The 19,916-nt window shown below is 32.9% G+C and overlaps 1 protein-coding gene across 3 annotated transcripts in view; it reads right to left on the minus strand.

Annotated features, from left to right (window-relative positions):
- The window catches only part of FBXW7 (F-box and WD repeat domain containing 7), a 186,577-nt gene that overhangs the window by 124,202 nt on the left and 42,459 nt on the right, over positions 1-19,916 (minus strand). For 2 of the 3 annotated variants that reach the window (XM_045552117.1, XM_045552116.1), the window contains one exon: positions 11,690-11,737. The exons of the other annotated variant lie outside the window; for it this stretch is intronic. The gene's annotated coding sequence lies outside the window, so the exon portion shown is untranslated. The remainder of the gene's footprint in view (positions 1-11,689; positions 11,738-19,916) is intronic. 3 annotated transcript variants of the gene reach the window in all.

Below are 19,916 nucleotides of genomic sequence, written 5' to 3' on the forward strand. Positions count from 1 at the left end.
AGCCTAAAAAGTAATATGTACACAGCTTTTGGAAATTAGGATGTGGACATCTTTCAAGGGCCATTACTCAGCCTACTGAAATATAACACAAAAAGCATGAAGTATAATGGAAAAAATATAAACTGGTATTCATCAAAATAAAAGACTTTTGAACTAAAAAAGGCACTAGTAAAAAACAAAAATAAACTAACTGGGAGAAACCTGCAAAAAGTTACCAAATAAACTATATCTACAACATATAAAAAACTCTTATAACTCAATAAATAAGACAAACACTCCAATAATAAGATTAAAGAAAAGATTTGAGAAAACACTTCAATAAAAGAAGATATATGAGTGGCAAATAAGCAAAGGCAAAGGTGTCCAACATAATTTTGCATTAGGGAAATGCAAATGAATAACACAATGATACGTCATTACATAGCCACTAAAACAAGTAAAATTAAAACTGGCCATACCAAATCTTCTGAGGATGTGGAGTAACTGGAACACTTATACAATGTTGGTGACAATATTAAGTGGTACAAACTCTTTGGAAAAGTTTGGCAGTATCTTACAAAAGGTAAACATATACCCACTATATGACTCAGCCATTCCACTCATAAGAGAAATGAGAGCACATGTCCACATAAAAAATTGCACATAAATGTTTGTGGCCACTTGATTTACAATAGCCAAAAACTGTTAACAACCCAATCAAGCAATATACAAATGGAAACAGGCAAAAAAACAAATTGTGATATATCCAAAAAAGGACTACTACTCCCCAATAAAAAGGAACAAAGTATTGACAGTTCATCCAACAATACAGATGAATCTCAAATTCACTGAGCTAGGGGAAAGAAGCCAGACAAAAAAGGAGACACATTATATAATTTTACTTATGGAACATTCTAGAAAATACAAACTAACCTACAGTAACAGAAACTAAATCAGTGGTTGTCTGAGAAGGAGAGAAGGAGGAGATTACAAAAAGCCTTTTGGGGGTAATGTATATATCTATTACCTTAAATACGGTAATGGTTTCATGAGTATATACATATGTTAAAAATCATCAAATTATACATTAATTATATCTCAATAAAATTGAACTTTTTAAAGTTTAAAAATAAGAAGATAGAAATGAAGCTGAGAAATTAAATTTTGAAAATTAATTATCTGGTAGAATCTTAATGAACAATCTGGAGACAAAGTAAAGAATCTCAAAAGATGAAAGATGTGACATTTATATTGCGGAATTTAAGAAAGATTTCTGGATAGAAGATACAGAGAAAGGGTGATGGTACTCAATTTCCAATGGATTTCTCTTCTACCCATATCCTCCCCACCCTCATTACCAAAAGAGAAAGTTCAGGAAATTCTTGTAATTTGATGTTTAAAATTTAATTTCTAAACAGGTTGACAAAGTGGTCACAAAAAGAACTATACTAGTAATGAGGCACATCTATTTTCACCTTCCAAGAGTATCTAATAAATTTTTCACTTGCCTTTTGACATTAATTCTCAAGAGGTAGAAGTTATGTATCATCTCAGTCCACTAAAAAGAATGAGGCAGGTATCCATGATCCAGCATAACACAGAGACTTTTAAAATGTCAACACATTTAGGCTCTAGGTCAAATACTTCTCAGTAGGCAATATTATAATAGGTAAGCCACCATCTCACACATGTCTATTTGTACATTTAAAAATAAGAGCATATCATGCTGGATTGCTACCATTGTCCCTAATTACCTTTCAGAGAATCAAACAATATGACATATATACAAAATTCCTTTGTCAACCAGCTCTATTAAGAGTGAACTTACTTCTTACTTGGCAGAACTTGCAGTATGGATATGACAAGAAAAGGCAGGAAAAAAGAGGGGTGAGAGCTTGTAATGGGGAACCAATCCAGCTAAGTTCGGTTTGCTATACCACTTCTGTGGACCACAGGAAAGTTTCAGCATGTGATGAGAGAGAGATAAGCAATTCAATCTTTACTATTTTGTAGCACAGCTGAAAGCAAAACCAATACAGCCCTAACACAGCTAGACAACCACAATTAAAATGTTCCTCAACTGATGTGATATAACTTGTGGAAATTAGGGCCTAGTTACTTCCTCTCTGCATATTCACTCCAAGGTACAGTGAAAAGGCCCCATATGAGAAGTGAGGAACCATGCCTAAGAAAGTGGTATTCTCTACTGCCTAAGTTACTAACCAAAACAGTATAGCTAATTCATACTACAATTACATTACTTTACTACCTAAATCAGCATTCAATCACTAGTCCTATAAGAAAAATATTTATACCAAAGAGATGATATCACTATCATCATATTTTTGAAACCATCAGCACTTCCATTTTTCCAATCAAGCTGACTCCAGAGAACCTATTTCCACACTAACTTCTGTCTAGTAAGCTAAATTTGCTCCATCTCCCTGGAACAAATAAGGTACTTTAGTATTATACAATAACCAAATCAACTACAACAGTAGTCAAATCGTACAAAGAACAAAACCAGTAGTCATTCCCAAGACTCCTTTTACAGATAGCAATTAATTCATTCCCCTGGTGATCAACGAGAGTCAAATCACAGGCAGATTGCCCTTATATTTATACAGCAGTGATTTCAAATAAAGGAGCAGGGCAGGAAGCACAGTAGTTCCCTTTTATCAAACAAGGCATACATTCCAAGACTCCTAGTGGATATTTGAAAGCACAGACAGTACCAAACTCTATCCACATACTATGCTTTTCCCTATACAGATACAACCATGATTAAGTTTTATTTAGAAATTAGGCACAGCAAGAGATCAATGACAATAACTAATAAAATAGAATAATTATAATAATATGCTGTAATAAAAGTTATGTGAATGTGGTCTCTCCCAAAATATCTAACTGTACTATATTCACCTATTCTCAAATCGCGGTTGACTGTGGGTAACTGAAATCACAGAAAGTGAAGCTACGGATAAAGGGGAGCTACTATATAAGAAATATACAGAATAGGCAAATTCATAAAGACAGAAAGTGGATTAGACATTACCAGGGGCTGGGGAAAGGTGAAATTGGGAATTATTGCTTAATTGGAATAATGAAAAAGTTCTCAAAATAAACAGCAGTAATGAATGAATAACATTGTGACTGTAATTATGCCAGTGAACTGCACACCTAAAATGACTAAAATTGCAAATTTTGTTATATATATTTTATTACATTTTAAGTTTTTAAAAATCTACTATACATTACTGAGAGAAATTAAAACATAACCTAAATAAAAGATATACCATGTTCATAAAAGACTTTTTAACATGTCAATTTGTTATATCTTATCATGACATGTAGTATTAACTACTGTGTAATTTTAAATTCTCAAAATCTTGATCAAACACTTCACAAAGGAGATATTCAAATACCAAAAAAACATATCAAAGATGTTCAACACTTGGCATCAGGGAAATGCAAATTAAGCCAGAAAAAAATACCCTTTCAGGTATCATTTTCATACATACATTATAAACCTAACAATACAACATTATAATTTTTGCTTCAAGTCATAGGTAATTGTTTTTAAAATAAGGAAAAATAGTTTTTTATAATTATAAAAATTAATAGTAAACTACATATTTACTAGTTTCAATGTTGATTTCTTCCTATAGATGGCACTTGCCATCTGGTGCCATTTTCCTTCAAATTGATGAACTTCCTTTAGAACTACTTATAATGATAACTGGTGAAAAATTGCCAGTTTTGCTTTATCTGAACGTATCTTTACTTCATCTTCAATTTTAGCTGGACATGGAATTCTTATTTGATATCTTTATTCCTTTCAGCTGTTTGAATACCATTTCATGTTCTCTAGCTGCCACTGTTTCTGATAACTTATTTCTCTCCTGCTGTTTTCAAAATTTTCTCTATATCTTTGGCATTGAGCAGCTCGACTACTTATGTGCCTGGACGTGCTGTGTATGTTTATCTATTCAAACTTTGTTGGGCTTCCTGATATGTAAATTGATGCTTTCCACCAAATTTGGGGGGTTTTCAGCCATCAGTTATTCTCCTTCTAAGACTCCATTTAGATGCATGTTCAAATACTATATTATTTCACAGGTCTCTCAAACTCCGTTCACTCAGCTCTATCCTTTCTCTGTTTTTCAGATTGATCAGTTTTATTAACCTGTCTTTAAGTTAACTGATTCTTTTGCCATCTCCAAACAGCTGTTTTGCTTAATTAAATTTCATTCAAATATTGATTTTCTCAACCCTAAAATTTTATGTTACTTCTTCTTTAGAGTATCTGTTTCTCTATTGAGATCCCTTACGTGCTCATTCGTTAAAACTGTTTTATTGTTTATTTGTATTATTTTTATTGCTGTATTATAATTTTTTCATTGTGTATTGGGATTTTTCCCCAAATATTTTTGATCCATGGTTGGTTGAATCTGTAAATGCAGAACCCATGGATACAGAGGGCCAACTGTATTTTTCTTTAATTCTCTGAACATAGGATTTCCTTAATTCTCCTGATTATATTTAGAACTACTTTAAAGTCTTTGTCTGCTAAATCTAGTACCTAGCCCTACTCAGGGCTAGTTACTATTGATTGATTTTCTTTATCTGAAAATGGGTCATATTTTCACTTTCTTTGCATATCCAGTAATTTTTTATTGAAAACAGACATTATAAATAACATGTTATAGCAACTCTGGATTTTGTTACAGTCCTTCAAAGAACCGTGTGGTTTTGATGTTGCATGGTTCTAATAGGCTGGACTCAAACTGCAAACTACAGTTAAGTCCTCACTTAACATCATCTCTACGTTCTTGGAAACTGCAACTCTAAGCAAAACAACATATAGCAGGTCCTTGAATAACATCATTTCTTTCAACGTAGTTTCCTTCAACATCATTTCATTATAACATCGCTGAGAAAAAAAAAACTGGCTTCATTATACAGCATTTCACTTAAAGTCACAGATTCTAAGAACTTATCAATGACATTAAATGAGGACTTACTGTATATCTGCCTTATAGTGTGCAACAACTTATTTTGCTTAGTTCTTTCACCTTCTAGGTGTTCCCTTCTTTTAACCTGATACCCTGAGGGTCATCCCTACATCTGAGTAGTTTGGTGGTCAGCCAAGTAATCGGGCAGAGATTATACTCAGATGTGTGATTCATATCCTCCAATGTCACCTTGCTTTCAGGGTTTTTCTCCTAAATTTTAACTGTTCTGTCATCCTGTTCTGTCTTCTGACACCTCAAGCCAGCTTCTGGCCACCCAGGCTGTGTGCAAGTTGAGAAATGTACTCAGTCAAAAAAAAAAAAAAAGGAAGCAAACACAAATCTCACATGGTTCAGTTCTCTTTCAAGAGCAGATCCCTCTCATTTCTACCTGTTGTTACACTGGGTCTCCTGGGGTCTCCCCTACACATACACAGTTTAGCGGCTGCCATGATTTGGACACAGTTTACATTCAGATTGTGGATCTTACTTCTAGCTTCCAGGACTTCCCTCTGTCAATTTCCACCTGCTTGGCTAGTCCTAACTTCTTTCCTATGGTGCTGGAACTACAGGATGCTGGGATACACCGTGAGGCAAGAAAGCCACAAACATACAATTACCACCACACTGCAATTACAGGCTTTCATTTGGTTTCTGCCTTCTTTGGTCATTTTCCCACTGCTTTTAAATAGTTAGGGTTTTTCTTTCAATATTTTGTCCAGATTTTATAATTGTTGTAGGAAGTATGGTTCACTCAAACCACTTTACTAGCATCATTTCATCAACAGAAGTCAAAATGGTGAAACTGTTTGTTGAGTAAAAAAATTCTCATATCCATTCCTTCCACAAAGTTAGGTCCTTCATCTCACTACATCTTCTTACACAAGAATTTAAAGCACTCTCACTTTCATTCTCTTTTATTTAATTCACATAGTGTACTCAGAGCAATTCTTGTCTAGCATACTACTTTTATCATTACAAAGAATGTTTTCTGTGAAAATCAGGAAACATGTAATCAGAAAGCTAAGTTTTAAGTTTCTACTCCACAACCATGAAATCATAAGTAAATCACAATCTCTGTGATCCATATTTCCACCACCTGCAAATGAAAATGTCCTCTACCTCATTAGTTAAGCTTAGGACCAAAATATGGTAACTAATGTTAACAAGTATAGACAAGAGTTGGTCAAAAATGTTTTAGGGCTTGTGACATGAGAAAAGGTGAATGGTAAAACCATTGTCCAAAAAAAAAAAAATTGAACAGACTGGGAAACTCAGATGATGAGTTCATTCATAATTTGACAAGCATTTACTGAGTATGAGCCATATATCAAGCATGATACAAGACAAATTTTTCAGCTTGGGAAATAACAATTTTGGGGTGCTGAGGACATAATGATTGAGTCAGTGGTAAAACAGGTCATGGCATTCGTGAGTCAACACAAATTTGTGATAATTTACATAATGAAAACAGAGACCATCTCCTCAAAATGGTGTATAATGAAAAGGAACTACTAAGAGCAAAGCTTCAACCCAGTTTATACTTAAGAGGTATGTAAAAGAAGAAACCAACAACAACAAAAACAAACATTTAGTCAGAGAGAGCAGAAAACCCATTTAAGTATAGTATTACAGATGAGAAGGGAGACATGAATGCTAAGAAGAAACAAAATACCAAATGCAAAAAAAAAACAGGACAGAATGAGAAGTGAAAAGACACAGATTTAGCCATCTGGAACTCAGTCTTTATCCTGAGAATGATATGAGGCATTTTTACAGCAGTTCAATCAGCCCAGCTAATGTCTATCTAGCTGGTTAGTTGAGAAATGTGGTTTACTTTCAGTTAAGAAAGCAGAACACTGGTAGAAACAATATCAAACTGCAGAAGGTAGTTGAATAAGAGTTGAAAAATTGGAGATACCTAGAGTGGACTATAAGTCAAACAACCTTGATGATAATGGGAAGGATTGAGAAAGTAGAGTACTTCTCAAGACTAAGTGTGATAAGGCAGAGAACCCAACATGGAGCGTAAGAGGAAGAACAGAAAATAGCCAAGGTTCCAGTGGAAAAAAGAAGGGGGAAGATTAAGAATACATATAATAGCTTTTGAAATGAAAACACCTTGTTCTTTGAATTAAGATAGACTGAAGAAAAAAGTTATAAAATATGAAATGAAAAGAGTAAGAGAAATAAGGACAGGATTGGTCATTTCAGGATAGTGAAATGGTTCCAAATAACTAACATGTGGAATGAAATAGATCAAAAAGATAAGAATTACCAGGAAGCACTGAGGCTAAGGGGGAGCAGGGAGAATTTATACTAGAATTTATGTGAATTTATACTAGAAACCTCTCAAGATAGTAAATAGGTGAAACTCTGGCAAACCTAGGCAGCCCATGAACAGGGAACAAAAATAAAATAAATGAACCATTGTAATTATTTAGCTTAACGGACTGGGAATTCTGTGAAGAAGGATCAAGAGAATTCAGAAATTTTAGGTATTAAAAAGAACAAAGTTGAGATGTCTAATGCACTGAGTGTGGATTAATTTAGATTACGTTTTTTATTATAGAAGTGAATTCTGAAGGAAAAACTTTTAGGAAAAATTCCTTGCAATGATGTGGTAACTTTATTGGGGAAAAAAGGGGTACTATTGTTCAATGATTTGCAAGCATTTGTGCAAAAAAAAAAAGTGCTGCAATTACAATAATCTAAGTCCAGTTAAGCCCTTCTGAGTAAGATTAGTAGGCAAAGATCTTTCTGATGAATGGTCGATGGCTGGGCACACTGGTTCACATCTGTAATCCCAGAACTTTGGGAAGCCAGAGCTGGAGGATTGCTTGAGCCTAAGAGTTCAAGACCAGCCTGGGCAACATAGTGAGACTCCCACCCCTACAAAAATAATAACAATAATAGTAATAATAATAATAATAAGAAGAAGAAGAAGAAGAAGAAAGCATTGTACAAAGAATAGTTTAATTGTTCTATCCATACAACCCTGACCCATATCTCTAAGGTACATTATGGATCAGCAGAGTAACAAACTAGGACATGCCCTGAAAAGCTGCTACCTATGGTATAAGGCAGTCCCTACTGACTTTAGTGACAAATTAGTGATCCAGCTAAAGGGTAATCCTTCTTACCCTTGAAACAAAAGGGGGTCTCTACTAATATTAAAACCCCATTTAAAATATAAATACTCAAAGAGAATTAATATATACTCAATTATTATATGCACAAGCATACAGTGCAAGAGAAGGGAAGATGAAAGGAATAGTGTATAAAAGCTCTTTTGCCTTAATTCAGCCATAAATAGGTCACCAAAATTCTAATTACCACAATTGACATAAACCATAGGAGGTAAGTCTCAACTGTATCTTTTCCTTATTTTTATCACAATTGAAAATTTAATTGATAATTTAACACCATTATGAATAAGATATATCAGTTTTTTATTTCCTTTTCAACTGCTAAATGTCCATGGATGCTATAACAAACTATAAAAATATCCATGTGTAGAACAATATTACCCATCCAATGGGCACCATGATTTTAAATCAACAAACAAGAAGAATATCAGTAATCTTAGCTATATAAAATTTCATGAAAATAGACTTTTTGTTATTTGAAGTTAACACAGATTTGTCAGATAATATAAAAAGAATAGTCAATTCTTCTGATAAAAATATCTCTTACATTTATATTACAACCTCATGCTTACACAGAAAGCCAAATCTGTCAAGAGCAGTGACATTCCATTGCTATAAATCATTTTGTCAAGAAACTAAACTAGACAACAACATAGGCCAAAATATCCTGAAATATGCCTTCAATTGATATAAAAAGCCATATAATGATCAAAAGTAAGGAACTAAACTGGTCCCCTAAAAATCAAAAGGACATGTACTTAATAAGGCAGAGGAAAAATGTTCATATTCCATATGTAGGTTTACAAAAACATCAAACTATTATTGCTTAAAAATAATGTGCACAAGATTTAAAATCAGTAAGATTATCAAAATCTATTCTCTCTTCAAAAGAAAGATAAAAAGAACTCTGATAATACTCTTAGTCTAAAAGACAATGGTTTATTAAGGCATGAAATTAAATATGCAATAATTGCCATAATAAACTAAACTATTAAGGATAGCCCTTCCCTTCTCCAATCCAAAAAATGAAACATAGATTCACAAGACTAATATCAATAAGCACACCACACACAGTTAATATTTTCACGTTAACACATGGGATCAAAACTTAAGGCTTTGCTTAAAACAATTAGCTGCGGAACTGAAGCACAAATACAAGGATAATTGCTTCCTTTGGGCTTTAGCTGTCAAACATAGGAAATGCCAATGTTTTTTTATAGTCCTATGATAATTGAAACCTTGTCATAGACCTAGACTATCAATGAATATTTATTTTAAAATGAATTTGCAATATGGCACCAAAAGCATAAGCAACAAAAGAAAAAACAGATAAATTAGACTTTACCAAAATTAAAAACTCTTGTGCTTCAAAGGACACCATTAAGAAAATAAAGAGATAATCCACAAAATAGGAAAAAATATTTCCAAATCATTTCTCTGATAAGGGACTAGTTTCCAGAATAAATTAAAAATGCTTACAACTAAAAATTAAAAAGACAACCTAACTTTAAAAATGGGCAAAGGATTTGAATAGATATTTCTCCAAAGAAGACAAGTGGTCAATAAGCACATAAAATGATGCTTATCACTAGTAATTATGGAAATGAAAATCAAACCCACAGTGGGATACAACTTCGCACAAATTAGGATGGCTAAAATACAAAAGACTTACTTTAAGTGTTCTTGAGGATGTGGAGAAACTACAACCCTCATACATTGCTGGTGGGACTGTAAAATGGTACAACCACTTTGATAGTTCCTCAAAGAGTTACACATAGTTACCATATTATCCTCCAATTCTACCCCATCCATATGTATATACTCAAAAGAAATGAAAATATGTCTACACAAAAGCTTATATAAGAATTTTCATAGTGAAAGCATTCCTAATAGCCGAAAAAAGTAAAACAGATACTTCCTATCAAATGATAAATGAATAAACAAAATGTAGTATACAATGGAATATTATTCAGCCACAAAAATAAATGAAACACCGATACATGCTACATACAACACAGGTGAATCTTGAAAATACTCTGCTAAGTGAAAGAAGCCAGACATGAAACAACAAATATTGTATGATTCCATTTTTATAAAATATCCAGAACAGGCAAATCCATACAAACAGAAAGTATATTAATGGTTTCCCAGGACTGGGGGTTAGGGATAAAGAGTGATGAAAGTACCCTAAGATTAGACAGTAGTGATGACTGCATAATTTGGTGAATAAACAAACATATCACTGAATTGTACATCTTGGAATGAATTTCCCGGTGTGTACACTATAGCTTAATAAAACTCACTGAAAAAACAAATTTGCAAAGATGAAATATATATCATAAGCATATAGATGCAAAGACAATTGCTTCCCTCTAACTCCAGTATATGCATCAATGAGAAAAAAATGACAGTAAGTTACTCTTTTCTACTTAATACATGGCCAGAAATCAGTTACCAAATTTAAAGTGGTAAAAATTTGTTTGAGAGATCTTTGTAACATCATTTGCCCCTAAAAATGTTGCATTTATTATAAACATACAGTAAACAAAATAGTGTAACTGTTGAACACTTAAGTATCCCCTATGGTTACTACAGAATTTTAGAAACATCATTTGGTCAAATATTTATTGTATCAAACATATTAAAAAGTATAATTTAAAAAATAGATGCTTATCATTAAATATGTTTCCTGTATCCCAGAAATCTACTTTAGCTAACCAAATAAATATATTCATCCTTAAAAATCTTTTATTGACTACATTACAAACAACAAAAAACTACATTATGACACTTGATTATCCAATGTCTCAGCACTTCCCTCCCATTTCTGAAGCATAGTTAATAACTTCAAAATTTATCATGATTAACCAAAGCACTGTTATATCTATCTAATCACCTTACTGACAAGTCTAAATCACTAAGTGAGTAGTTGAAGTAGAACATATTCTGAGATTAACTTGCCTATCTTTATTCAAAAAATTAAAAAGCAAAAGCTTTATGTAGTGAAATCATAAGTTTATGAAATTCTTAACTACAGATATCTACAAAGTTTTTCATATTTTAACCTTGGAACAAAACAATTGGAGTAATCCAGATAGAAAACACAGTATCTGAGCACAGTATTGGTGTTCATGTTGTCATGTTGTAGTAAACAGGACCTAATATAAGGAGGAGTTAAGCAATGGACAGCTAAAGAAGAAATCTACACTAGTTTTGCAATTAATAGGGAACTATTACAAAATCTCAAGTACAGAAAATTCTGTTTCATTCATTAAGTATTACAATTCCTGCTCACTGAAACTGTTTCTGCCTTTAAACTCTTAATATTGAGGCTATGCACCAAAAGGATTTTCTGGACACAATGTGTAGACTGGATCAGAAGGGGATCAGAATAGGTATAAGGAGAAAAATTCTACTACCCACATAAAAATTAAAAGAAATATAAATTATAATTGTAATTTACACTGGTTATTGTAAATGTCATCCATAGAGCATATGTGTAAACTTAAGTAACATAAAAAGTATTTAACATGGAGAATACATACTTACCAAATACTAAGATAGCCTTTTAAAAATCCTGCTGGTGGTTGAGACTCCCTAAATAATAAAAAAAGATAAATCATTTTTCAACTTCAGAGTTACACTTACTCTGTAAAATCTACCCAAGAATTTCATTTAATATTTGGGAAATTTGTTTTTGTATAACACTTTGAAACCCAAAGCATATGTTAAAACTTTGGCATATGATAAATATAAAACAAATATTTTCGTAATCTTACAAATAATTTAAATTTTACATATAATACATGGAGAAGCTAATGAATAATCAAGACATTGGCAGAGTTCACTAGACCACAAAAAGAATGAGCTCTATTACAAATCAGACTTAAAAAATTATAGATCAGACAACGGTGTGATAACACTGTCTTAAAGAAGCATTCGTTTGTTCTATTCTTCCTGACAATCAATATACAATGTAATTATTCCACATTCTAGTATCTAGTTACCACCTTTTAAGCACTGAGACAATGTAACAGTGTCTACAGAGTTAAAGTAGAGCCAATGAAGTGGAAAAATATGTTACAAAATATTCAGCTTATTAAAAAATTAACATGAGTAAGCATTTTAAAATCCATCCTATGGTACTAAAAAAATTAAAATATTTTATGCATAATAAAAAGAAATGATAAAGGAGCAAATGAATTTTACTATTTATAAAAGTTAGCTATAAATAATTTCATGATAACAAACATAAATAATAAATATATAATTTATAAACACAGTATAAATTCTTTCAGTCAAGTCTCAAGTCAAATAAAATCCAAAAATTCAAGAATAAAAGCATAAATAATATTTATTAAGCTCTTATTTGCCAGCACTTTGCTCTAGACTTGAAAAAACCTATTCAGACATGTTACAATAAGTAAGTATCAGTTTATTTTGGTATGAAGAAATTTTGAAATCCATGCATAGTTTTTTATAATATGTATTTTCCACAAACTTTTTGAAGACCTCTCATATTGTTAGTAAAAGGCAGGCCTATCTAAAAACAAGTATTCTAAACCCCAATATCCTTTTCTATTACCCCACTAGCTGCAAAGCAATTAGTATTTAAGGGTTAATCTTACAGCAAGGTTAAAACCATATCCCTTTCCATTCAAAAACAAATTATTCCAACCAACCAGAGAATATACATTCTTTTCAAGTATACATGAAACATCTACCTAAATAAAACAAGATTTAACACATCTAAAAGAACTGAAATAATACAAAATACATTATCTGACTATGATGGAATAAAACTCAAAATGGGTAACAGAAAGATATCTGAAAATTTCCAAACATGGGAATACAATAATACATCTACATAATTTGTGGCTCAAAGAAGTATTCTCAAGAGAAATTAGACTAATGATTGGAAACTAAATGAAAATAAAAATATATCATATCAAAATGTGTATGATGTAGTCAAAGCAATGCTTAGAGGGAAATGTATAGCATTAAATGCCTATATTAGAAAAGGAAAAGAACAAAGGTCTCAAATCAACAAACTTCTACCCTAAGAAACTAGACAAAGAAAAACAGGGCAAACTCAAGTCAAGCAGCAGGAAGGCAATAATAAAGAGCAGAAATCAGTGGATTATGAAGGTATTGAAAACAAAAAAAGTAGAGCAAATTAATAAATACAAAAGCTGGTTCTGTGAGAAGCTCAATAAAACTGATAACCTTCTAGCCAGATTAACCAACCCACAAATCAAAAGAGAAAAAATATACAACCAGAATGAGGAATGAAAGTGGGGATATCACTATAGACCTCACAAACATTAAATAATTATTAGAGAATGACATGAACAACATTATACATACAAATTCAGCAACTTAGATGAAATGGACCATTTCATCCTGAAAGCCATAAACGGCCAAAAAATCATTCAAGAAAAGACAGATAACCTGAATTGTCCTGTATATATAAAATAAACAAAGAAACGCTCTGATGGTTTCATAGCAAATGCTACAAAACATTCTAGAAAAATAATACCGATTAAACACAATCTATTCCAGAAAATAGAAGAAGAGGGAATACTTATCAATTCAAAATACCAAAGAAAAAGATATTACAAGAAAATACCATTCAACATCACTCATGAACACATACAAAAACCCTCAACAAAGTATGAGCAAACTCAATCCAGCAATGAATATTAGCTTGCAACCAAGTAGGGTTTATAGCAAGAATACAAAGCTGCTTCAATATTTGAAAATCACAGAATGGAACAGATCATATTAACAGCCTAACCAAGAAAAACCACATAACTATTTGAATAGCTCCAGAAAAGGCACTAGATAAAATCTAACATCCATTCCTGATTAGAAAGAAAAAACCTCTAAGCAAAGAAGGAATAGAAGAGAACTTTCTTAATCTGATAAAGGGCATCTAGATAAATACACAGCTAACATTACATTTAATAACAAGAGAACAGGAACAAAGTAAAGATGCTTGTTCTCACCACTTCTATTCAGGATTGTACTAGAAGGCCCTAGCAAGTGCAATTAGGAAAGAAAATGAAATAAAAGGCATACAAATTGAAAATCATGAAACTTTTAAAAACTGTTTATTCATAAACAGTATATGCTATAAACATGTAGCATGATTGTCTACACAGAAAATCCAATGGGATCTACAAAAAGTTTCTAGAACTAATATGATTTTAACAAGTCCTGAAATATAAGATCAATATATAAAAATCAATTGTATTTTTACATACTAGCAATGAATAAGTACATCAAAAAATTTTAAAGCAGTAGCACTTACAATAGCATAAAAAAGAAATACTTAGCTACACATCTACAAAATATGTGCAGGACCTGTACACTGAAAACTATAAAACATGATGAAAGTAATCAAGGACCTAAAAAAATGGAGAAATATACTATATTCATGGATTGGAAGGCTCAATACTGTTAAAATGCCAATTCTTCACAGATAGACGTGTAGATTAAACATAATCCCAATCAAAATCTCAGCCAAACATTTTTTTATCAACAAGTTGATTCTTAAATTTATATGAAAAAGCAAAGGGACTAAAATATCCAAAACAATTTAGAAAAAGTACAAAATTAGAGAATACTACTATGAAGCTATTACAGAGATGGACAATTGGTTTTCAACAAAAATACAAAGGCAATTCTATGAGGGAAAAGATAGACTCTTCAACAAATAGTTCTAGAACAAATGGATACCCATATGCAAAAACAATGAACCTGTACTCTACCTCATGACTTATACAAAAGGTAATGCAAGGTAGATTACAGATCTAAATGTAAAACATAAAAAAAAATAAAACATCTAGGCCGGGCGTGGTGGCTCACGCCTGTAATCCTAGCACTCTGGGAGGCCGAGGCGGGTGGATCACTCGAGGTCAGGAGTTCAAGACCAGCCTGAGCAAGAGCAAGACCCCGTCTCTACTAAAAATAGAAAGAAATTATCTAGCCAACTAAAATATATATGGAAAAAATTAGCCAGGCATGGTGGCGCATGCCTGTAGTCCCAGCTACTCGGGAGGCTGAGGCAGTAGGATCACTTAAGCCCAGGAGTTTGAGGTTGCTGTGAGCTAGGCTGACGCCATGGCACTCACTCTAGCCAGGGCAACAAAGCGACACTCTGTCTCAAAAAATAAAATAAAAATAAAAATAAAAATAACATAACATAACATAACATAACATAACATAAAATAAAACTACTATTCAGGTTCTCTACGCTAAGAATTCCTCTCCTGTTATGCAACTTATTGTGCATACAAGTATCATCTGGCCCTCTTAACACACTGCTGTATGGGAAATGTTGCTCAGGAAACTGGTTAAAAAACTAAACACTCCGGCCACTGTTATCGCTTGCTGTGAGCAATCCTTCAATTCCAACTCAGGAGTCTCATGTCTTCTACCAGCATTCATGAAATTATAACTGAGTAATTTGTTACTTGCAAGTAGGGTAAAATCTCAGACCCTTCACAGTTCTTGATGATGGATCTCTAATTCCAAATAAAAGGGGTAGAGTCAATATTAGAAAAAAGAAAAAAGAATGGTTCAAATAAGGCCATTTGGAAGGGTATTAGCAGTCATCAGACTTGCCATCTCTGTCACCAGAGTGATACATTTCTATGTTTATTATTTTCTTCTACCCTTTTTGAATATGTATTTAAAAAATCATGCGCCTTTGGAAATCTTACAGATAAAGCCAAACAATGAAAATGCCTCAATGCAACTGCAGTATGATCTAAAAACAATGCAAAAGTGTTTAAAAGAGGAGACATTAAATTTGGAAAAAAGAAAAGAAAAGAAAAACCCACCCCGCAAATACTCAACTATTACATATTTATAATTTGAATTTTTCAAATATCAACTTAATACTTCCCAATTTTGCTTATTCACATTTTTACTTCTTTAGGGTATTCTTAAATCTGATCAGGTTACTTGTCTTGCTAATCTCTTCTTTTTCTGTGCCCACAACTCACGGGGCACACTTTTTCGATTTGATTCATTTCTTTTGATAGGGCCGAAAGCAGAAAATTTTTCTTTTTAATCGGCAAATTTAAATAGCTAACTTCCTGAAACTTAATGTGAACTAGAAAGGACAATTATATAAGATTTTCCTTCACTACCCCAAAGTACTAGGTTAAAATTCTTTACTGATATTATTTATCATTTATATAGCTATATTTCCAAATGCATATAATTTTTAAAACATTCAAAAGGGAACAAGAAAAACAAAATTTTTATCATTACACTGGAAAATTTTTCACAAATAACATCAAAAACAGTACTTTATTTTTAAAAATATTTTTGTTATGGTAAAATATACATAACATAAAATTTACCATTTTGACCACTTTTAAGTGTACAATTCAGCGGCATCAAGTATATTCACAATATTGTGCAACCCTCACCACTATTCATTTCCAGAACTTTTTCATCATTCCAAACAGAAACTCTATACTCATTAAGCAGTAACTTCCCATTCCTCCCTCTGCCAAGGCCCTAGTAACTTCTATTATATATAATACTTGGTAACTCACTTAAGTAGAATCAAACAGTATTTGTTCTTTTGTGTCTAGCTTATTTCATTTGCATAATGTTTTCAAGGTTCATCTATGCATACCATACTCCAAAATTTCATTCCTTTATATGGCTGAATAATATTGCACTATATATATATATATATATATATATATATATATACACATTTGTTTATCCATTCATTTGTTCATAGACATTTGGGTTGCTTCCATCTTTTGGTTATTGTGAATGCTGCTGCTGTGATCACTGGTATACAAATTATCCGTTTGTGTTCCTTCTTTCAATTCTTTTCAGGATATATTTAGAGTAGAATTGCTAGATGATATGGTCATTCTTATGGCTAACTTTTTGAGGAACTAGCAAACTGTTTCTCATAGCAGCTATACTATTTTACATACACCAGCAGTACCTGAAATGCATGAAGGTTCCAATTTTCTCCACATCCTCCCCAACAATTGTTATTTTTCATGATTTTGCTAATAGCCAAGGGGTAGCTCCTTGTGGTTTTGATTTGCATTCCCCAATGACTTATGGTGTTGAGCATCTTTTAATGTGCTTTTTGGCCATTTTATATCTTCTTTGGAGAAATGTCTGTTCAAGTCCTTTACTCATTTTTGAATTGGGATGGTTGTTTGGTTTGGCTGTTGAGTACAGTACTTTTATTAAAGTTAGAAAAAAATTAAAGACACAGAATGCTTTCTGAGATAACCTTGCTTTAATGAAATTAACCAGGTTAACTGTTATTCTTAGACTGAAGAAATAAAATAAGGCTTAAAAGCAGTAATTTAATATAATAAGGATGTAGTGAATCTGATTATATAGCTATTAAACAAAACAGTGTGGTGATGGTGGAAGTGGAAGTCCTCTTAAGCAAGTTACTTTGAAAGACAGTTACACATAATCTGAGCTTTCAATAACTGAGATTAACCTCTTAGAGATGCAAATGACATTTATATATTTTTATATATACTGATTTTATCATAGACTATATTAAGCAGTAAAACATTTTTTAAAACAGCCTTACAAATGTAGTAAATCTATTGGGTAAGACACCTCGTCAACAAAAAAAAGGAAAACAAACGAGATAATTTGGTTTCTTAATTTTTAAACTGCAATATATTCAAGTTTTCCTAATCATCTCAAAGATTTTGTTTTATTTATTTATTTTTTTTTTTTTTGAGACACAGTCTCACTCTGTTGCCTGGGCTGGAGTGCCATGGTGTCAGTCTAGCTCACGACAACCTCAAACTCCTGGGCTCAGGCAATCCTCCTGCCTTAGCCTCCCGAGTAGCTGGGACTACAAGCATGCGCCACCATGTCCAGCTAATATTTTCTACATATTTTTAGTTGTCCAGCTGATTTCTTTCCATTTTTAGTAGAGACGGGGTCTCGCTCTTGCTCAGGCTGGTCTCGAACTCCTGACCTCGAGCAATCCTCCTGCCTTGGCCTCCCAGAGTGCTACAATTACAGGTGTGAGCCACCGTACCCAGCCTCAAAGATATCTTTTTTTAACCTTTAGGGTAGAGGGATCAATCCAAAAGCAAATCAAAATTCATGCCTTATAATTGGTTATTGTATCTCTTTAGTCTCTCCTGTCCTAGAATAGTCCCATACATCTTTTTTCTTAAGACAACGATGTGCTGAGGACTCTTGACCAGTTTTCTTATAGATTGTTCCAAATCCCAGATTTGTCTGATTGCTCCCCAGAGTGTGATTTGACTTATTCCACAATCCTGATTGTATTTTGTATAAACATATTAAGCAAGAATACCCCAAAGTTTATATCATTCCACATTACACAATAACAAGAGGAACATGGTATCAGGTTGTCCCACTATAAGAGTTAGACCACTTAGTTCAAGGGGCAACCTACAGATATATTACAAAAACACATCTTCCCCTTTGTAATAGTAAGTGATGTGTGGGATAATAATTGGGCACCAAGCATATATATCCTGTTCCCAGAAGTCTTTCTCCCAAAGGTTTTGGTATCCATTGATGCTTTTGGCCTAGGTTGTTTCTTTGGAATTTACAATATAATTTTCCAGCTCTAACATTGCTACTACAATCCTCTAAAAGAGGGCTTTCTTTTTCTTTCTCTTCTTATCACTCTGGACTCACGGATTTTTTTCAGTTCAAGGTTTTATAATTATAGGCAGACCTTGTTTTATTGCAATTCACTTTATTGCACTTCACAAATTGTGATTTTTACAAATTAAAGGTTTGTTCAAGATTTCACTGGAGGAAGTACTGCAGATGTGGTACAAATAGCAAGAGAACTAGAATTAGAAGTGGAGCCTGACAATGTGATTTAATTGGTGCAATCTCATGACCAAACTTGAACGAATGAGTTGTTTCTTCTGAATGAGCAAAGAAAGCAGTTTCTTGAGATGGAATCTACCCCAGTGAAAATGCTGCGAACATTTTTTAAATTATAACAAAGGATTTAGAATATTACATAAACTTAGTTGATAAAGCAGCAGCAGGGTTTAAGAGGACTGTCTCCAATTTTGAAAGAAGTTCTACTGTGGCTAAAATGCTACCAAATAGCATTGCACACTACAGAGAAATCTTTCATGAAAGAGTCAATCGATGTGGCAAACGTCATTGTTGCCTTATTTTAAGAATTGCCACAGCAACTCCAGCCTCCAACTTAGTCAGCAGCAGTCAACATCAAGGCAAGACCTTCTGCCAGCAAAAAGATTACAGGTCACTGAAGACTCAGTTGATCGTTAGCACATTTTAACAATAAAGTATTTTGTAATTAAGGTATATACTTTTTTAAAGACATAATGCTACGGCACACTTAACAGGCTACAGTATAATGTACACATCACTTTCACAAACCAAACATTACTGGGACTCATTTTACTGCAATGCTCACTTTATTGCAGTGGTCCAGAACCGAGCCTGCAGTATCTCTAAGGTATGTCTGTAATTGCAATCATTCTTTTACTGATGCTCAGGTTATTTCAGATTTAACCAGCAGGAACTCCTTTGGGTTGTTTCTTTAATGTAACCCTGGTTTTTAGCACTTCCTTGTTTTCTGGCTTGCTGTGTTTTCCCAAGAACTGGGGTCATCTATTTTTCCAAGAAGTCTTGGATCCTTTCAATGGTATTTAGAGACTGAGATACAGATGCTGAGTGTAATCACTGCTGCTGAGATTGTCCATGCTTCTCAGATCTTCTGGTAGGTGGGGGA

The sequence above is a fragment of the Lemur catta genome, chromosome 5, assembly GCF_020740605.2.
Source record: "Lemur catta isolate mLemCat1 chromosome 5, mLemCat1.pri, whole genome shotgun sequence".
NCBI classification, from domain to species: domain Eukaryota; kingdom Metazoa; phylum Chordata; class Mammalia; order Primates; family Lemuridae; genus Lemur; species Lemur catta.